Below are 18,701 nucleotides of genomic sequence, written 5' to 3'. Positions count from 1 at the left end.
ATGCCCGTGAGATGTGTGTTTGAGTCATGTGTTTGAGGTGAGAGTGATGTAAAGTGCCTGAAAGTGGACCTTACAAAGGAACTTGGGAAGAAGTGCCTGAGAGTTAATGCTAATTTTAAATGGCGTGACATTAATATAAGGGGGGGGGGACCTCTAATTTTTTAGTGTGTCTATGAAAAATGTAATAATATGGAAAGGTCTGAACTAGATTTGTTGCTTGTGATAGATAATTCATATGATAAAGTCTGGGACGTGACTATATAAGAAGGGAAGAAAACAGTGAGTTAACAGAGAGGCTAGGGGAGAGTGAGGAGGTGATGAGACTCCTTTGGTCGACACTCCCACTCTGTGCTTGGACATCATCTAGGAAGAACTCACTTTTTTCCCCTACTAACGCACTCACTGCCTGGAGCTAGTGCAGACCCCACAGGATAAGGGCTCGGACCCACAAGACCGTCCCCGCAGCACAGACACAAATTACGAGTAGTAGGTCCCCAAGTTACCCACAACTTCTTTCCAACTTGGCTACAGATCAGAGGTTCTCATGACCCCTCCCCTACTCCCAGCCTTGGATTCAATCACTTGTTAGACCAGCTCACAAAACTCAGGGAAACACTTATGTGTACTAGTTTATTATATAATAAAGGATAAAGATAAACAGCCAGACAAAGAGATATATAAAGTCTGGAAGGGTCCCTAGCATAGGATCTTCTGTCCCTGTGGAGCTGGGGTGCACCAGTTTCCCAACACATGGATGTGTTTACCAAATCAGAAGCTCCCCAACCTTGATACTTTGGGGATTTCCATCATGTAGGCATGATTAATCATCAGCTCAGTCTCCAGCCCTGCCTCCCTTCCTGGAAGGAGGAGGTGGGGCTGAAAATTCCTAGCTTCTAAGCATGGCTTGGTCTTTCTGGGGACAAAGCCCCCATTCAGGAGCCCACCCAAAATCACCTCATTAGAACAAAAGACACTCCTCTCACCCAGGAAATTCCAAGGGACTTAAGAGGTCTATGTCAGGAACCGGAGTCAGACCAAATAATAGAACAAAAGATGCTCTAGTGCTCTTATCACTTAGGAAACTACAAGGGTTTCAGGAGCTCTGTGCCAGGAACCAGGGGAAGAGACCGATATATATTTTTTGCATATGTCACAGACATGGATACTGTTGGAGTCACAACTCGTGGATTCTAAGTAAAAGAATCTGGAAACGCCTTCCCCACTTCCCTTACCTTTAGTGTTTATAAAGTAAACAGATTTTAAGCAGAAGCAGAGGCAGGGGCCTCCCCACCCCCTGCTGGGCCTCCAACCCCACCCCCAGGAGCAGCTGCATTCCTTCTGATGACAGGCACTGAAGAGGGAACATGAGGAAGGTCCAGGGTCAAGGATTTACCCTCAACTAGATATGAAGCTCCTCGAAAGCCATCTCCTTTGAGGAGAGACTTGTGGACTGATCTTAACTAAACCTTTCTCGTTCAGAGACCGCACAGACCCAGGCAAGGGGAAGCTTGAACACCATGGTGTCCTTCAGCTTCCACTGAGCTCACTGGGTGAGGAAGCATGGCCAAGCCAGGCACCAGAGGAAAGTTTCAGATAGAAAACCTGTGAATAGGGCTTCCCTGGTGGCGCAGTGGTTGAGAGTCTGCCTGCCAATGCAGGGGACACGGGTTCGAGCCCTGGTCTGGGAGGATCCCACATGCTGCGGAACAACTAGGCCCGTGAGCCACAACTACTGAGCCTGCGCATCTGGAGCCTGTGCTCCAAAACAAGAGAGGCCGCGATAGTGAGAGGCCTGTACACCGTGATGAAGAGTGGCCCCTGCTTGCTGCAACTAGAGAAAGCCCTCACACAGAAATGAAAACCCAACACAGCCATAAATAAATAAATACATAAATACATAAATAAATAAATAAAAGAAAACCTGGGAATATTCCCCACGAGGAGGGACTGCTTGGAGGGACTGCTTCCACTCAAAAGAGATGGGCAGTAAGACCAAGGCCACCCATTCCAGGGTTTCACACACAGCCCAATATAGCCACCCTCACGCCAGCATCAGCACCACCTGCTGGACCCAGCATGGCAGACGCTGCCTCACATTTTGTTCCAGTGTTCAGGGGTCACTATCACAAGAACTGGTATGGAGAAGGCCTTCACAGCCTTCAGAACGCATTCACGTCCAACGCCTCTTAAAACAATAATACTGGGGACTTCCCTGGTGGCGGAGTGGTTAAGAAACCACCTGCCAATGCAGGGGACACGGGTTCAAGCCCTGGTCCAGGATGATCCCACGTGCCGGGGAGCAGCTAAGCCCGTGCGCCCCAACTCCTGAGCCTGCGCTCTAGAGCCCATGAGCCACAACTACTGAGCCCACGTGCCACAACTACTGAAGCCCACGTGCCTAGAGCCCGTGCTCCACAACAAGAGAAGCCACCGCAACGAGAAGCCAGTGCACCGCAAAAAAGAGGAGCCCCTGCTCGCCGCAACTAGAGGAAGCCCGCACGCAGCAACGAAGACCCAACGCAGCCAATAAATAAATAAATAAATAAAATTAGTAAAAACAATAACCACAACAACAATAATACTGAAAGTATCGGTATTTTTACTATGTAATAAATACAGGGGCCTAGGTGCAAGAAGGTAAAGCAACTTTGCCAAATAATAAAAGGTGGAGCCAGAACTTGAACTTGGGTCTTCAGAATCTAAATTCCAGGCTCTCTGCAGAACAAAGGTAAGTATATACCAAACACCCAGAATTAATGCAGAGAGCTGCCCACCCGCAGCCCCTTTCCGGTATCCAGATAAATACCCATCCAAGTGCGGAAGTGGCCTTCAAGAGAGGATCTGCACTGCTCCCCTAGCCTGACACCTTCACCTCCTAGTCACCAGTCACCGAGGGAAACGTGGAACTTGACTCGGAAAGTAGTCAAACGTGTGTGTGGAGTGGGGGAGGGCAGAGTTATTGCAGAGTGATTCAGGGCACAGAGTTTAGAGTCAGACGTGCATGAGTCTCAGCCTTACTAGCTGTACTTCCTTAAGCAAATCATTCTTCTCTAAGCTTTAATGCCCTTATTCATAAAATAGAAATAATGCCTCGGGAACTGTGAGGATTCAGTCAAATTATGTATGTAGAGCTCTGAGCGTGGAGCCTGGTGCAGAGCAAGCACTTAGCTTTTTTTGTTTTACACACAGACACACAACCAAATATGACCACAGATACCACCTGCTGATGAACCACCATTAGCATGCTCTCTTGCTGATAACTAACGTCCTTGTGGTGGCTTGTTAATTAAACTGCCTCTATCGCCTCAGTCTCCAGAGAAATGAACATGAACGTAGAGGTATGGAATGGAAAGAGCACGGATTAGCAGTAAAGAGAACTTGGATTTCATCTGCAACCTCACTACTAACGTGCTGTGTTGACCCTGAATGTGTCCATCCCCCTTCTGTCACTTCCACCGCCTGTGAAATGAGGAGGTCAGAAGAGATCTCTAAGGCTCTTCACAGACTCTGACTCTGTCGTTCCTCCAGGGGAAGGAGGCAGAAGGCAAGCAGTCAGCAAAATGGTGCTGAACCCCTCCTGGCTTGAACACTGCGAACTCCCGCCTCAAATGGCTGGCCTGAGAGTTTCAGCCACTTGGAAAAATTCTCTTTCCCCTTGGATGGGACTCTTGAACCTCAGCCAGGACTCAGAGGTCCCAACTGCAAACAGTCCCAAGTCATTCGGTAACAAAGGGAAAGGCACCCAGGCCAGCGAAATGGGGAAGAGGAGGATCATCACCAACTGAAAAATGCCCCATCCACCCAGACCCCCAACCACCCCAAACCTCAAGGTGAAGGCACCCGTCACCCAAAGCTGTCCTTCTCACAATTAAGTCAACGACTCCCCTGAAAAATCAAAAATACAAAAAGCTGTCCTCTCCCAAACTCAGGACCCTCGAACGCCGCTACTAAATGCCGAAAACCTAACCAGCTCTGCGATCGGCCTGTCTTGCCTGCCAACAGTTTCAACCCTGCGAACGTTGTTTATTGTATCTTGCAGCTGCGATGGATTCGTTTATTATGCTTCAGTCTTCTTTGGTTAGCAGTGCTTTATTCTTCTCTCCATAACATAAATCCAGCCCCCCCAAAACGTGAAATCTTGGATTTCTCGTGCCTAGGGTGCCCCATTCCCTTCCCTTCCTCGCCTGACTTGAAACCCCCTTCTGCCTCCTTTTTAAAACTTTTCCTGAGACACCAGGAGAAGGATATTTAGAGCTTTCGTTTTCGGAAAAGAAAGAAGAAAAAAAAAATGAAGGGAAAAAAGCCCCAAAACACACAACTTACGTTCATCCAGGAGTGCACAGTTTGGGAAAGAAGAAAACAGAGCTATAATCCACTGCGTTCCCCCAACCCAAAAAGAAGAATCTGTTGTGAAACGCTTCTTTTTCCACTTTGCCGGTGGAGGAGCCCGGTGGTAGGCATACATCCACAGGCTGATGCAAGATGCCTTTGAGAGAAACCTCACATTCTGAGGATTCCTGGGAAAGCGCCAGGGATCCCAGCATCCAATATATTGCACATTTGGTTTCAATTAGGAAGGGGGTTGGGGAGGGAAGAAGGAAAGTCACCAATCAGAGCTGTTTTCTGTTTAGAGACTATTTCTTTTGACCCAAGGGACAACGGGCAAAGCTATAATTTACAGCAAAACCCATTCATAGAAGAAAAAATATGTATAACCATAGGACAGACTTAAAGACATAGCTCCCTTCCGCCTTATCCCCACCGCATCCATCCCCAAGCCCTCCCCTTCTTCCATCTAAGACTTGGTCCCCACCCTGTGACCCCCACCTCATTTTTCTTACTTAAGCTGAAGCTATGAGCACAACTTAAGGTTTGGATTCTCTTCCAATTGACGCTTCCAGGACAGTTGGGTCACACACATGGAGTTGATCTTTAGTGTTTTATCCATGAAAGCCCAGAGCTGAGCCCTTCCCCTAAAAGATTTGATTTAATCCTCCCCCCTCCGGAACTATCTCCCCCACCAAAAAAAAAAAAAAAAAAAACTGGATAGTTTGAGAGTCTAGGATTCCTATTTTTTTCCACTCAATTCCCAGTTGGTTACTCCCTCTGAGGGTCTGTGGCTGTCCTGAATCCATGCTGCTAAATGAAAACACAAGCGTTTGTGAGGACTTTCTAAATTATTTTGAAACTTTTTTCATTTTCCTCTTTTTTTTTTTTTTTTTTTCCTATCCACGGCCATGAAGAGAGATCATGTGAAAGGGGAGTGTAAGTGACAGGGAGGAACCCTTCCTTGGCTCCTTAAAAAGAGTAACTAATAATCCTTCCCATCCATCAAGGCTCCTGGTATTAACCCTTCCAAGCCTGGATCATTCTTTACCAAGCACAGGCTTGGTCTGCCCTAGAGGTCTTGATTCTCTGTGAGTACAGGAAATGCAGGGTAAGCAGAGACTCAAGTTCAGGAGACCTGTGGAGAAAGGTAGATGGCAAAAGAGAGGTTAAGAAGGCCTAACCGGGGCTTCCCTGGTGGCACAGTGGTTGAGAGTCTGCCTGCCGATGCAGGGGACACGGGTTCGTGCCCCGGTCCGGGAAGATCCCACATGCCGCGGAGCGGCTGGGCCCGTGAGCCATGGCTGCTGAGCCTGAACGTCCGGAGCCTGTGCTCCGCAACGGGAGAGGCCACAGCAGTGAGAGGCCCGCGTACCACACACACAAAAAAAGACCTAACACACCTCTGAGAGTTGGCCTCCTTGTAAAGAGACTTCCTGCCTCTGGGCTCTTAAGCTATCCCCAACTCTTCTCTGCTTGTACTTTGGCAGGCAATCTGGGATTGCATGCCCCCATGATGAGCAAGGAGAGAGGTGTGACAAACAGGAAGAGGAGAGTGGAAAGAGATCATGGAAGGACATTCCCATGGTAAGTTTGGAGCAAGAGGTACTTCAGGAGACAAGCAGGGAGGCAAGAAGACCTCCAGCTGGGATGCCCATGAGGAGACAAGCTGCCAGTGTTCAGTCCCTAAAAAGCCCTTAAGCTCAGTCAGAAAGTGGCCTTTCATATCTGTACTTTCCAGACAGAAGAGGACACAGAGAATCCGGAGAGTTCTTAGAGGGCAGCCACAGAGATGATTAAAGGTAGAAAACAAGACCTAAGAGGAAACACTAGAACTAGGGTTATTTTACAAAGAGAAGAAAAGTGCAGAGATAAACCTATTAAGAAGACTTCCGGGTGTGGAGAAAAGGGAACACTCTTGCACTGTTGGTGGGAATGTGAATTGGTACAGCCACTATGGAGAACGGTATGGAGGTTCCTTAAAAAACTACAACTAGAACTACCATATGACCCAGCAATCCCACTACTGGGCAGATACCCTGAGAAAACCATAATTCAAAAAGAGTCATGTACCAAAATGTTCATTGCAGCTCTATTTACAATACCCAGGACATGGAAGCAACCTATGTGTCCATCATCGGATGAATGGATAAGGAAGATGTGGCACATATATACACTGGAATATTACTCAGCCATAAAAAGAAACGAAATTGAGCTATTTGTAATGAGGTTGATGGGCCTAGGGTCTGTCATACAGAGTGAAGTAAGTCAGAAAGAGAAAGACAAATACTGTATGCTAACACATATATATGGAACTTAAGAGAAAAAAAAGGTCATGAAGAACATAGGGGCAAGACAGGAATAAAGACACAGACCTACTAGAGAATGGACTTGAGGATATGGGGAGGGGGAAGGGTAAGCTGTGACAAAGTGAGAGAGTGGCATGGACATATATACACTACCAAACGTAAAATAGATAGCTAGTGGGAAGCAGCCGCATAGCACAGGGATATCAGCTCGGTGCTTTGTGACCACCTAGAGGGGTGGGATAGAGAGGGTGGGAGGGAGGGAGACGCAAGAGGGAAGAGATATGCGAACATATGTATATGTATAACTGATTCACTTTGTTATAAAGCAGAAACTAACACACCATTGTAAAGCAATTATACTCCAATAAAGATGTTAAAAAAAAAAAAAAGACTTCAAATAACTCAGAAAGCCCAAAGTTAGCTGAGGGTGACCAACTCAGCTCAACTCAATAAATATATATTGAGCATTTATCAGGCACTTTACTGGGTGCTTGTCTGAACCAACTACAGACATCTTGTTATAGAAGTAGTCCTAGAATCCTCCCAAGTATCTAGCCCTATAATTGCTTACCTCTTTGGCATGACCATGAAGAATGCACTGATAGCCTGACCTATAATTTCACAGATTTGGTGAGACTATAAGCCAAATATGGAAAGCAGTATAATAATTTCATAAAGCCAGAAGCTAATAAAGGACAGATAAAGTATGTATCCTCAAATACCAGTATTTAAGGTGGTTCTACTCCATAGTCAGGGTTGGTTGTTTGTCTGTGTATGTGTATAACTAGGAATCCAGCTTGAGCCAGTGATGCTGACTCCAAAACTCAGACACACTGGGGTCTGTCTGAGAAAGGATGGGTAGCCCTGTCAAGAGTCTATTGGTATGCAGACCAATGAAACTTTTGGGAAGAACTTGCTCAGTGAAGAAAGAACCAAGGGACAAAAGACAGGCACCAAGTGCAACCAAGCTGTGTCAAAAGTAAGGAGAAGCTCTAAGAAAAATACCATGTCTATAACTCAGGTTATTCTTACGCAAATCTGGGGTCTAATCATGAACTCTAAGAAGAAGATGCTACCAAAAATAGAGTAAGGAAAAGCTGAAAGCAGTATTTTACTAAAATATTGGAGGGATACTGAAAGCATCTGGAGGATCATCAGATTTGAGTCTACAGATCTGGTTGGGGGAGGGGGGTATGCTCCTTCAGATATGACAACAGCCACTGCTGCACGAAGCCACAGCTGAAAAGAAAGACAATGGCAAATGCCACTTCAAAGTTGAAAGCAGTGATTCGCAAAATACACAGAAAACATTTCCTGGAGATTCTCATAATTATTTGACAGAGTTTTGAGTAAGGCTGGAATTCTTAAAATTGTGGGAACAGATGTGGAGAAATATGATTTTGTTACTCTTTTGTGAACAGATTTTGCCCCCTGGACTGGCTTGGGAAACATGAGTCACTGCAATCAGAATTATTTATGTTCCATGGGAGGTAACATATCCTAGTTATGAGGACTGTTTCACACTAGAAACGAATTACTGACAAACAGTGTAGAATTCCATTACCTGGACTTCACTAAAAATAAGATAGATCTATCTGGAACAGTCAGGAGGCAGGATTAACTAGAAGAAATCTGCAAGATTACTTTTCAAGATCTTTTCTAGTCTACAAACCAAGGTTCAAGTAAATACAAGTGTTAAGAGTTGAAATAACTATAGTATTTCTGTCTCCAAATTCACAAGGGTTGGATACATTTGTGGTGTCTTAGGAAGTCAAATAAGGGATGTAAATAAAAGGAATGTAACTAACTCAGTTTAAGAAATACACACACACACACACACACACACACACACACACTTAAGAGGCTATATGGGTATTCACAGAAACCAAACCCAGTTGGTACATTTAAGCTTCACAAGGAATTAAGTAGCCACCAGTAAACTAATGCCTAATTAATTGTCTTCTCTTTCTTTTCCTTCTCTTTCTCCTCCTTCTTCTTTTCTCCCTCTCCTCCCTCTCTTCCTCCTTCCCTCCCTATATCTCTCTGTCTCATTCATTCATTCATTTCCCATCTCTCTCTCCTTATCTCTACACATCTTGCTTTAACCTATTCTTTTTCAGCAGACCAGACTTTTCTACTTCTTTTCACACATTATTAAAGGTGGTTACCCTAAAATGATCTTATCTCTCAAATATATATATATATCCTCACTTCAAGTGAATGAGAAGGAATGACTAGTTTTTTGAAGCCCAGTTCTGGAATCCTGAGATGAAGAATTTGATTGGTCAGGTGAGTTTCATGTATTCATCCTCTATCTCTAAACTGTGAGGGCAATGGGTCATGTAATATGAAAATTGCTCCATCACGTTCACAGGTGGGTCAATTCTCAGAAAAGGGGTGTCATACATTGAAAGATAAGCAGTATATCTGGACAAAACTATAATTCAAAGAGATACATGCACCCCTATGTTCATAACAGCACTATTCACAATAGCCAAGACATGGAAACAACCTAAATGTCAATCAACAGATGAAGGGTTAAAGATGTGGTACATATATACAATGGAATACTATTCAGCCATAAAAAGGAACGAAATAATACCATTTGCTTCAACATGGATGCAACTAGAGATTATCATACTAAGTTAAGTAAGTCAGAAAGAGAAAGACAAATACCATATGATATCACTTACATGTGGAATCTAAAATATGACACAAATGAATTTATCTGTGAAACAGAAACAGACTCACAGACATAGAGCACAGATCTGTGGCTGCCAAGGGGGAGGGGGTGGGGGTGGAAGAGAAAAGGACTGGGAGTGAGTAGATGCAAACTATTATATATAGAATGGATAAACAATAAGGTACTAGTGTATAGCACAGAGAACTGTATTCAATACCCTGTGATAAACCATAATGGAAAATAATATATAAAATAGAATGCATATATGCGTATAACTAAGTCACTTTGCTGTACGGCAGAAATTAACACAACATTGTAAATCAATTATACTTCAATAAAAAATAAATTTAAGGAAAAAGAAAGACAAGCCAAAAGTATCTGCTACATCAGTAATTAACAAAGCCTGACAATCCCTGGATTTTAAAGAAATTATACCTCACTAAACAAAACAAGAGAACAGAGAATACAGTGAAGTCATATTGTGTACATATTTAACTTATACCAATTTTAGAACCTAATCCTTAAAATAAGATGTCTTTTTATTGGTTAATCTGTCCATAACAGATAAATCCATTGACATGTATTAAGTCAGAAAGGCTTAATTTTTGAAAAAATCAATATAGAGGAAATCTTGTAGGCAATAGAAATACTTTGATTTTCTTAAAAGCAGAGTGGTCTTAACGTCCATATAGTTGCATATAGACTTTCATTTGGTTTCTTCCTGAGTTTAGCTCATGATTCAAGAATCTTAGTGTGCTTAATAGTTATCCTATGGAGCTGTATCCACAAAAGCATGAATACTACATTTATGAGTGATTTGAAGGTCTCAGAGGTAATCTTAACCCTAAGAGATCTTTCCCTCAATGGGGTGGGTCTTAACGCTACATACTACTAGATGCTATTCTTCTCTGATGGACTTTAGTGGAAGATAATCCACGTCCAAACCCCTTGTGAGCAGAGTCACCTTGAACAAGTCATTAACTTTCCCATCTATAAAATGAAGGATGATATGAATGCACAACTCACAGGGTTGTAAGAATAAAATTAGAGCAGAAAAGAATAACTTACTGAGTGCTTACTGTATGCAGGCATTCCTCTAGGAACTTTACATTTATCATTTCGTTTCTCAAAAGAACTTTATGAGGTACGTGTTATTATTTTTTTTTTTAATCAGATTCCTAACTGCTTAGAGAAGGCTGTGACTGAATTTTTTTTCTTTTTTGATGTTGGGGGTAGGAGTTTATTAATTTATTTATTTTTGCTGTGTTGGGTCCTCGTTTCTGTGCAAGGGCTTTCTCTAGTTGTGGCAAGTGGGGGCCACTCTTCATCACGGTGCGCGGGCCTCTCACTATCGCGGCCTCTCTTGTTGCGGAGCACAAGCTCCAGATGCGCAGGCTCAGTAGCCGTGGCTCATGGGCCCAGCCGCTCCGTGGCATGCGGGATCCTCCCAGACCAGGGCTCAAACCCATGTCCCCTGCATTAGCAGGCAGACTGACTCCCAACCACTGCGCCACCAGGGAAGCCCTATGAGGTACATACTATTATTTCCCCAATGTCCATATGCGGAAATTAATGCACAAAAATCCTAACTTGCCCAGGATCATACCTGGTGAGCTAGACCACATGTATGTATATATGTGCTTTGTTGATAGTAAAGTGTGTGTGTTTATGGGTGAACAGGAAAGATGTACAGTAGGTGGGAAAGAGTCAATTCTTAGCTATTCAGGGATTGAAGTCTGGTTAATCCATGTAGAGAATCATCTACATTATTTTCCTTTCCATTCTTTCTCCCCTGAAGCCCGTCTTTGTGTCACTGATTCTTAGCACTTCCACCAGAGAAAGAAATGAGAATTTTTTTTTTTTTTTTTTTTTTTTTTGCGGTACGCGGGCCTCTCACTGCTGTGGCCTCTCCCGTTGCGGAGCACAGGCTCCGGACGCGCAGGCTTAGCGGCCATGGCTCACGGGCCCAGCCGCTCCGCGGCATGTGGGATCTTCCCGGACTGGGGCACGAACCCATGTCCCCTGCATCGGTAGGCGGACTGACGACCACTGCGCCACCAGGGAACCCCGAGAAATTTTTTAAAAATTAAAATCATTCTGTCTGTGACTCTTCCATGGACGAGCTGAAAAGTCAAGTAAAGAGGAAGCTGAGGTTAATGGCCAAAATAACGTTCTTATTCACTTGTGTTTTTAACAATGCCACATATAATATTTCACAGTTTAAAGGAGTGCTTTCACAGACATGACTTCATCTGATCCTCAGACAGCCCCAATATGTACTCAGTGCAGATATTAATATCCTCATTTGACAAATAAGGAAAATGAAGTTCAGGGAAGTAGTAACTTACTTGAAGTTGTTGCTGGTAAACGTTAGAATCTGAGTTTGAATCCATTTCTTCTGCTTCGCAGTTCTCTTTCTGCCCATTTAGCATCAACAAAAACCCTGAGAGCCTCTAGCCTCTCGATTTACACCCAGTTCTAGTTAACTAGGTTATCTGGTTTCCCTGCCTGTTTTACTGTTCTTCCATTTCCTTTTTCACTGTGGAGAAAGAATAACAAAACCCTCACCTCGGTAGAAATTCTGAGATGAGGGGTGAGAAAATGGACATGGAGAACTCAGAAGTGTAGCTCAACCTTAGATTTCCTAAGAAGAGTGAGGGCTACAAAAAGAGTTTTTAAAACAATGCATTTCACAGCCTCATCCTAGGAATGTAACCCTTCTCCAGGCTAAAGTCTGGAAACCTAAACTGTCCTTGTCAGATAAGAAAGTAACCTACTTTTAATATCTCCAAGGGAACAGGATCTCTCAACAGCCTGAGTGTTTATCAACACTTAGTGTCAAAAGTTCTGCTTTTTATCTACCCCGAATCTCCCCTGCTACTATTTTACCTCCTCCTTGTCTGCACTCAGTGAAAACAATCCTCAGCTAAATTATTTCCCAGCTCCTTATACACACATATTTCAGAGCAGAGTGGAGTTTGAGCAGCAGTATTATTTTTCCATGCTCAGGCCCAGTTTGGAGCAATCATCTTATACATAATGATAACCCTCCTTATGAAATTTGAAGACCCTCAGCTGCCTCTCGTCCAGGCTGGGGTTTTTCCGGCGTCTGGAAGAGGAACAACATAATCCCCACTGACTGTCCTGTTAGGGATCCAAGAAACTTGGAAAAATCAAAGGACTTTTAGTTCTTTGAGTCTTGCTTTTAGGGATTCATCCTCCTTTCCTCATGTATCTATGGAGGGCACTGAGAAGCTTGAGAGATTAATATCTCTGAGTTCCTGTGGGGGCTGGGGGGAAGGATCTACAGAATTATCAAATATTATTTTATCCTCTAAAATATCTCACTTTAGAGACTTTGTTTGCCTAACGCCCTATCATTCATCTCTCAATGCATAACTCCATCCCATTGCCCTGAGTTACACCGTAAACACCACCTTTCTGTTTCTAACACACAGCATATTTCAAAGTGGAAAGGAATTTATAGGCCAATGTTATTTTTCCATGCACAATTCCAGTTTGGAATGTCCAGCAGCACTCAAATTGCCTTTCAAGATAAAGACCAGATTCTGATTCCATGTAATCCTTGTGTGCTTCTGGGAAAGCTCAGATGTTAGTCTTATGGATGGAATCCACGTTCTCCAGGGCCCTTCACATCCCAGAGAGGAACCATTTACACCAAGCCAGGCTCCCTCAGAATTCTCCAGTGGCCTTTTGCCAGAGCTCTCACAACTAGCAAGACAAGTTTCAGTTGTAAAACCCATGCGACACAAAGCAAGGGCAAGTTCTTCTACGCTGACCCCAGTTCAGTGTAAGCTGGAAGAAGCCTCCAAGGTCAACAAGCCTAGCGCTCTTGTTTTACAGCTGAGTCCCAGCACAGTTAAGTGGGTTTTCTGAGGTCACACAGAACAGGAGGGGAAAGCACAGCATAGAACTCACATCTCTTGAGTTCCTATTCATTACTCTTTCCAAACCATCATGCAATTGCACGATGTTTAAGGTAAAAGAATACTTTTACCTTAAACCGTTAAAATATTTAAGGCCAACAAAATAAATAGGAAAAAATAGGTAAAGCATCTATAGACCAAGTGAAGGTCAGGAGAGTGGCCTGTTGGAAATGGAGTTTGGAGAAGATCACCTCATGAGATGTCGGCAGTCTCTGAGAACACAAATGAAGTCCTACAATCTCTTGTTCTTTGCTTTGCCCATGGGCAGCCCCAGTTTCTTCAACAGGATGGAGGTTAGATAGAGGTAGAATTATTTTGTCATGAGAAAACTAAATACACTTGAGAGAGATGTGGCAGAGGTGAATGGAGAGATGGATCCTAAGTCTGCATCCCTTCCACTCCCTACAATGGAGACCCCTGGGTCCTCACCTGCAGACTCAGTTGCATCCCCCTCTCCCCCCACCTTGTTAGAATCACTCTGAGCCTGATATAGGAGGATCTATGCAGTCATGGCTGGTCTGTCTTTGATTAAAGACCTACATCTTGTCATGGCCCTGATTCCAAGTTTTATCAACATTCCTGAGGCCGAGGATAGTAAATATTTGTAGGTCTGCTCAATCCACAGTGACCTCAGTACTGCCCTCTCTCCTACAGGGGTGGACTACCAAAATCCATGCTTGTATTATGTAACCTCCACTTCCTTGGCCATAATTGAAGGGATCAGGAATAGACAAGCTATTTTCTGAATAGCGTGTGACCCAAGCTAGTGATCCAAGCTGTTTTTTAAGTTATATTTCATAAAATGCAAGAAATCATTCCATAAAGTTTGAAAATGGATCAAGGGATTGCAACTCCAGTCTGAACTAGTTTCTTAGAAAGAGGAGATCTCGACTCTGAAACCCTAGGTGGTAATAGTCTCTGCATCACATGGACCACGGAAGCAGAGAAAGCTGGTCTACAGGGAGAAAAGAATGAAATCAATGTACAGAAAATGAAAAGGCAACTGAGAATCCTGGCAGCTTTCTAGTTCCCAGTCCCAAGCTCCTCCCAAGGTCAGGATGCATTTCCTGCTTTTGGATCCCATAAGACACTCTGTATCCTTATAATACATTCACATGTGTTGCTCAAACTGCATCAAGTGGGCTTCTTTAACTTGAAACCACACTCCTTTTAGGCCTCTGAACAGGCATCTCTTCTGGTAAATTAACACTTCAACAAGAAGAGAAGGTGGGTATCCTTATTCCAATTATAACTGACAAGAAAACCCACTCAGAGTCTCACCTAGGCATTCCCAGTAACTTTTTGGCTACCTGTTGACCAACTACTTGTATGCCTGGATTCTTGAGTAATATCTCTCTCTTGAGTTCTGTGCTCTGAGTTCTTCTCCTGTATCAGTCAGGATCCAGTCAGGAAAATACACCATACTAGGTATTTCAACAGAAGGGATCTTACATAAGGAATTGGCCACAAAGGTGTTGGAGGGCCGACCAATCATAAATAATAACTGCAGAAAGCAGCCACCACCCTAACACTAGGAGAATAAAAGGGGTTTGGGCTATGAGAACTTAGGAGCTGGAAGGAGGGGGCAACACGTAACTACAGCTCACATATCTAAGATGGCTTATAATCTGGTTTCTTATGGTACCATTGATATGACATGTTGAGGCTGGTTATGGGAGTGTGGAAAGAAGCTGGAACCTGGAACAAACTGCCCTGATGACATGAAATGCTATTGCTGGAGCTAAGGGCCACTACTGGAGTAACAACTCTGATACCAAGAAACAGGAAATGACACTCTTCTCTTCTCTCCTCCTCCCGCCTTTCACTCATCTCCTGCCTGTTATTGGCAGAATCTAAAAGGAGGTCTGTTGGTAAAGGAATCTCTGAAACCCAGTTCCAGCATCACGGAACAGAGCATAGAAGGATGGATTTAAAGCTGAGAGACAACAGGCAAATCACCACGACTTGGACACACTCTCCACCCATTACCAATGTGTTGTCTAGATTGCCACCCACGTGTGCCCTCCTTACTTAGATGCCAGTCTTTGCTGTGCCACCTGAAACTTCTTTCAATGGCTATACCTGGTTTAGTGTGCCAGGCACCATTCCTCTCCACAGAATGTTTCTAATCCTAAACCATGGCCTTTCTAAGGCAGCTCCAGCTTGCTTCAACTATTCCAATATGCCAGTATGCCTCCTTAGATCAGATAACCGGCCCCAGGGCCTTTGCACTTGCTATTCCCTTTACATGGAATAATCTTCCCCACCTAGTCACCTGGATTTCTCCCTAACTTCCTACAGGACTTTACTCAAATGCCACTTTTCAGTGAAATCTGACCACCATTTCTAATATTTTACCCTAATACTTTCTAACTGCCATTTCTTTTTTTTTCATTTTAGAACTGATTAACACACTATATACTTCTTTATATCCACTAGAATGTAAACACTATTTATTTTGTTTACTACCATATTCCCAAATGTCTATAATTGTTCTCGGCATATAGTAGGAACTCATAAATATTTATTGAATGTTGAATGAAATAATGCCCACAGTAAGAACTGAGAGAGCTGGAAATGTGTGTGTTCTAAACAAAAAAGACAGAAAGAAAGCAGAGAGAATATCTTTTGCCCATCCCAGAAGTCACCTCTAGGAGTCACCTGGAGAGAGATGAACACCAAAGCTCCTAGAGCCTTCAGAACCATTCTGGAATGAGGACTAAAATGAACAAGGTAGGGGGAAAGGCAGGTGTCAAGAGTACCCAGCTCTTGGGCATATATCCAGATAAATTATAATTCAAACAGATACATACACCCCTATGTTCATAGCAGCACTATTCACAATAGCCAAGACATTGAAACAATCTAAATGTCCTTCAACAGAGGAATGGATAAAGAAGATGTGGTACATATATACAATGGAATATACCTAGCCATAAAAAAAAGAATGAAATAATGCCATTTGTAGCAACATGGATGGACATAGAGACTATCATACAAAATGAACTAAGTCAGAAAGAGAAGCACAAATATCATATCATATTACTTATATGTGGAATCTAAAATATGACACAAATGAACTTATCTATGAAAGAGAAACAGACTCACAGACATAAAGAACAGACCCGTGGTTGCCAAGGGGAAGGGGAGTGGGGAGGGATGGATTGGGAGTTTGGGATTAGCAGATGCAAACTATTATATATAGAATGGACAACAGAGTCCTACTGTATAGCACAGGGAACTATATTCAATATCCTGTGATAAACCATAACAGAAAAGAATATGAAAAAGAATGTATATACATGTATAACTGAATCACTTTGCTGTACAGCAGAAATTAATGCAACACTGTAAATCAACTATACTTCAACAAAATAAAATTTTTAAAAAAGGGTACCCAGCTCTTTCGGCAGCTCTTACTCCAATAAGCCAAATGAGCTGGTGCAGCATGAAGTATCTAAACCTCACAGTGGAGAAAGATAATTTGTTAAAAGATAAAGATGAAGCAGGGGCATGTATGTGGCAGTATGGAAGCAGTGGAACATCAGGATGTGGATGGGATGGAGATTTTGGGGCTTGGCAGTCTTTCCATCCCTTCAGAAAATCCCAGTATAGGTCCAGGCTAGCTATGAGCTTTGTTTCTTGTCCTCAAAACAAGTTATGCTTGCATAAGTGGAGAGAATAGGATTTTCTCGCTCAGGAATGAAGAATTCCAGGCATCATTCACTCTGCTATGTCTCCATCACTGGAGGATGAGTCACAATGACTTGAAGAAAATCATGGTGCTAGTGGAGCCTGAAATCCCAGCAGTTCTTAGGCAATGCCCTCCTTATGCCAGTAACTGAGACTCATAGTGATGGGGGAACCCAAACTAGGGGCCAGCCTGATCCTGATACTTCCTTAAAGGGGCTATCCCTGAACCCTTGTTCTCGTTTCTCTGCCTCCCAAATTTTCACATTTCTCCCTCACCTGCCAATGCATTCTAACCAGGGAGGAATAAAAGCTTATGGCTATGTAGCAATGGTCCCCTCATTTCACCAGCAGCAGGAAAAATCCAAAACAATACAGGAAACAGAGCAGTAAGGAGCAGGGGCTCTAGAGTGAGAATTACAGAGCTCATTTTTAACAGCTTTATTGAAGTATAATTGACAAATAAAAAATAATATTTATTTAAGGTTTACATGTGATGCTTTGATTTACATATACATTGTCAAATGATTACCACAATCAAGCTAATTAACATTTACATCATCTCACATAGTGTGTGTGTGTGTGTGTGTGTGTGTGTGTGTGTGTGTGTGTGATGGAAATACTTAAGGTCTACTCTCTCAGCAAATTTCAGGTATACAATACAGAATTATTAACTATAGTCACCATCCTATATATTAGATTCCCAGAACTCATTTAGCCTATATAACTGAAACTTTATACCCTTTGACCATCTTATTTGTCCCACCATCCAGTCCCTGAAACTACCATTCTGCTCTGTGCTTCTATGAGTTCAACTTTTTTGGAGTCCACATATAATGAGATCATGAAGTATTTGTGTTTCTTTGTCTGGTTTATTTTACTTAGTATAATGTCCTCCAGGTTCATCCGTGTTGTCACAAATAGCAGGATTTCCTTCTTCTTAAATGCTGAATAATATCCCATTGTGTGTGTGTATCCCATTTTCTCTATTCATTCATCAGTCAGTGGACACTTAGGTTGTTTCCATATTGCATTTCCTTTGAATATATAGCCAGAGGTGGGACTTCTGGATCATATGATACTTCTATTTTTAACTTTTTGATGAACCTACATGCTGTTTTCCATTATAGCTGTACCAATTTACATTCCCATCAACAGTATTCAAGGGTTTCCTTTTCTCCACATCCTGGGCAACACTTGTCATCTCTTGACTTTTTGATAAAAGCCATCCTAACAGGTATGAGCTGACATCTCACTGTGGTTTTGACTTGAATTTCCCTGATGATTAGTGATGTTAAGCACTGTTTAATATAACTATTGGCCATTAATATATCTTCTTTTGAGAAATGTCTGTTCAGATCCTTTGCCCATTTTTAAATCAGGTTATTTGGTTTTGGGCTATTGAGGTATTTGAGTTTCCTATACATATTGGAAATTAATTATATATCAGATGTATGCTTTGCAAATATTTTCTCCCATTTCATAGATTGTCTCTTCATTCTGTTGTTTCCTTTGCTGTGCAGAAGCTTTTTAGTGTGAGGCAATCAGACTTGTCTATTTTTGCTTTTGTTACCTGTGTTTTGGGGATCATATCCAAAAAATCCTCATCCATACCAATATCAAATAGCTTTTCCCCTATGTTTTCTCCTACTAGTTTTACAGTATCAAGTCTTACATTTAAGTCTTTAATCTATTTTGAGTTGATTTTTGTATATGGTATTAAGATGGGGATCTAGTTTCACTATT

General features: G+C 42.7%; 1 protein-coding gene across 2 annotated transcripts in view; it reads right to left on the bottom strand.

Moving 5' to 3' along the window:
• Positions 1-4,487, bottom strand: part of DDR2 (discoidin domain receptor tyrosine kinase 2) — a 150,047-nt gene extending 145,560 nt beyond the window's left edge. For both annotated transcript variants that reach the window (XM_082615750.1, XM_082615751.1), the window contains exon 1: positions 4,324-4,487. The gene's annotated coding sequence lies outside the window, so the exon portion shown is untranslated. The remainder of the gene's footprint in view (positions 1-4,323) is intronic.
• Positions 4,488-18,701: the final 14,214 nt, after the last annotated feature.

The sequence above is a fragment of the Mesoplodon mirus genome (genome assembly GCF_964341445.2).
Source record: "Mesoplodon mirus genome assembly, chromosome: 3".
Taxonomy (NCBI): Eukaryota; Metazoa; Chordata; class Mammalia; order Artiodactyla; family Ziphiidae; genus Mesoplodon; species Mesoplodon mirus.
This window is presented reverse-complemented; position numbering and strand designations above follow the sequence as displayed.